Raw genomic sequence first — 3315 nt, 5'->3', positions numbered from 1 at the left:
GTTTTTAGTAGAGACGGGCTTTTACCATGTTGGTCAGGCTGGTCTCGAACTCCTGACCTCAGGTGATCCACCACCTCAGCCTCCCAAAGTGCTAGGATTACAGGCATGAGCCTCCGCGCCTGGGTAAGTTAAATTTTTAAAATCTGGTAACTGTACCATGGTTATATTGGAGAAAATCTTTGTTTTTAGGAAATACTGAAGTATTAAGGGGTATAGAGACATGATGTATGCAACCTACTCTCAGGTAATTCATTAAAAAAAATACACATGTTGCACACACATATGATATGGTGATGAATAAAAAGCAAAAACTGTTATTAGTTGGTGACTCTAGGTAAAGCGTCTTTGAGGACTCTTCATACTATCCTTGTAACTTTTCTCTAAGTTTGATGTCATTTATCTCTCAATCTCTATCTCTCTCTTTCTCCATATATTCCATAACCTATGAAGGAAAAAATCCACATGCCAATAATTACCAAACTAATTTTCTGGCCAACACCAAGTTACAGTCACAAATGAAGAGAGATTTGGAGAAATGTAGCCACGTACTCCCTTTTGAGGTTTTCTTTATAATAACTCAGCATTAAAGAATTTGAAATAAGTAAAACCTAAGAAATGATTTAAGAGATGGCAAAAAGAATTACACCATAAACGATAAAGATTTATATATGATTAAACAATTTTACAGCTTGGGCAACATAATGAGAGAGACCCCAACACTACAAAAAATTTTAAAATGAGTCCGGGCGCAGTGGCTCATGCTTATAATCCCAAAACTTTGGGAGGCCAAGGTGGGTGGATTACTTGAGGCCAGGAGTTCAAGATCAGACTGGGCAACATGGTGAAACGCTGTGTCTACTAAATAAATAAATAAATAAATAAATAAATAAATAAATAAAACATATGTGCAGGTTTGTTATAAATGTTAAAATAATAAGTAAATAAATTAGCCAAGTGTGACGGCGCATGCTGTGAGTCCCAGCTACTTGGGAGGCTGAGGTGGGAGGATCACTTTGAGCCTGGAAGTTCAAGGCTGCAGTGAGCTGAGACTGCACTACTACACTCCAGCATGGGTGACAGAGCGAGACTCTGTTTCAAAAAACTAATAAGAAGAAGAAAAAAAAATATTTCAAATATTTTCTGGGATCAAATATTTATTATATGTAGCCTCCTTAAAATATTTGAACATGACATACAAAATTTATGATTCCTTTCTGAATCTAAGTCTTGCTTAACATATTAGTAATAATTTTATTTGCTAAGGCCTCAGCAGAGCAGTTTCTCCATATTAAAATTAATTTTTTGGCCAGGCGCAGTGGCTCGCGCCTGTAATCCCAGAACTTTGGGAGGCCGAGGCAGGTGGATCACCTAAGGTCAGGAGTTCAAGACCAGCCTGGCCAACATGGTGAAACCCCCTTTCTACAAAAATACAGAAAGTAACCCTGCGCCCGACGAGCGGGCTTCTGGGAACTTGGCAGACGCAGATTAGAAATACTCACCAGCGAGCATCATTGTTGTCTTTCTGGGAATTCATTCCCATGAGATCAGAACCTCTTCGAAAGAAGAAGGAGGTAGATCCTAAAAAAGACCAAGCAGCAAAGGAGCGCTTGAAAAGAAGGATCCGAAAACTGGAAAAAGCTAGTCAAGAGCTAATTCCTATTGAAGATTTTATTACCCCTCTAAAGTTCTTGGATAAAGCAAGACAGCGGCCTCAGGTGGAGCTCACCTTTGAGGAGACTGAGAGGAGAGCTCTGCTTCTGAAGAAGTGGTCCTTGTACAAGCAGCAAGAGCATAAGATGGAGAGGGACACCATCAGGGCCATGCTAGAAGCCCAGCAGGAAGCTCTGGAGGAACTGCGACTCGAGTCCCCGAAGCTCCATGCTGAGGCCATCAAGCGGGATCCCAACCTGTTCCCCTTTGAGAGGGAAGGGCCATGTTACACACCACCGATCCCTAACTACCAGCCCCCTGAAGGCAAGTACAGTGACGTCACCAAGGTGTACACACAAGTGGAGTTTAAGAGATAGACTTGCAGGCTGCTTTCCTTAACATGCTGCCCCTGAGAGTAGGAATGACCAGGGTTCAAGTCTGCTTTCCACAGAATCAGGCATGCTGTTAATAAATACTGGTTTAATCAAAATGAAAAAAAAAAAAAAATACAGAAAGTAGCTGGGCATGATGGTGGGTACCTGTAATCCCAGCTACTCAGGAGGCCGAAGTAGGAGAATCGCTTGAAACCAGGAGGCAGAGATTGCAGTAAGCCAAGATCGTGCCATTGCCCTCTAGCCTGGGTGACAGAATGAGACTCCATCTCAAAAAATAATAATAATAATTAATTAATTATTTAAGGCCGGGCACGGTGGCTCACACTTGTAATCCCAGCATTTTGGGAGGCAGAGGCGGGCAAATCACTTGAGCCCAGGAGCTCAAGACCAGCCTGGGCAACATGGCAAAACCCCATCACTACCAAAAAAACAAAAACAAAAATTAGCTGAGTGCAGTGGCACAGTGATCGCAGCTACTTGGGAGGCTGAGGTGGGAGACTCACTTGAGCCCATGTTGCAGAGGTTGCACTGCAGTGCAGATGTTGCAGTGAGCTGAGATGGCATCACTGCATTCCAGTCTGGTGACAGAGTGAGACCCTGTCTCAAAAACAAAAACAAAAACAAATTGCCCGGGGCGCGGTGGCACATGCCTGTAATCCCAGCAGTTTGGGAGGCCAAAGCAGGTGTATCACTTGAGGTCAGGAGTTGGAGACCTGCCTGGCCAACATGGTGAAACCTTGTCTCTACCAAAAACACAAAAAATTAGTAGGGCATGGTGGCATGTGCCTGTAATCCCAGCTATTTGGGAGGCTGAAGCAGGAGAATCACTTGAACCTGGAAGGCGGAGGGTGCAGTGAGCTGAGGTCGCACACACTGCAGTCCAGCCTGGGCAACAGAGCGAGACTGTCTCAAGAAATATATATATATTATTTTTTTGAAGACGTCAGAACAACTATGACTCAAGAAAGGCCAATTAATTTGGCATTACTGGCAATAGAACATGAATTATGAGAAATGTTTTATTATAACAACATAATTAAGGAATTTCCTGAAGTGAAGGCAAGGAAAATTAATTTATGGAATAAATAGATAATTATGAATTGTGTATCACTTTATTACTCATCTAAATATTGCTAGTCCATCATAAGGGTACCCAGGCAATAATATATGTAATAATACATGCAATAATAGCTAAGTTAACTTATCTTGGATATTTTGTTGACTTTGGATCATAAAAAAACCATAGCTTTACTTTTTTTTTTTTTTTTTT

General features: G+C 41.7%; 1 pseudogene across 1 annotated transcript in view; it reads left to right on the top strand.

Annotated features, from left to right (window-relative positions):
• Window positions 1-2140, top strand: part of LOC105528296 — an 18968-nt pseudogene extending 16828 nt beyond the window's left edge. The window contains exon 2 of the transcript XR_001004339.1: window positions 1434-2140. The product of XR_001004339.1 is annotated as a 39S ribosomal protein L40, mitochondrial pseudogene (transcript). The remainder of the gene's footprint in view (window positions 1-1433) is intronic.
• Window positions 2141-3315: the final 1175 nt, after the last annotated feature.

This window comes from Mandrillus leucophaeus, unplaced genomic scaffold (assembly GCF_000951045.1).
Source record: "Mandrillus leucophaeus isolate KB7577 unplaced genomic scaffold, Mleu.le_1.0 Scaffold71, whole genome shotgun sequence".
NCBI lineage: Eukaryota > Metazoa > Chordata > Mammalia > Primates > Cercopithecidae > Mandrillus > Mandrillus leucophaeus.
The sequence above is the reverse complement of the archived record's forward strand: the minus strand, read 5'-3'. Positions and strand labels throughout refer to the sequence as shown.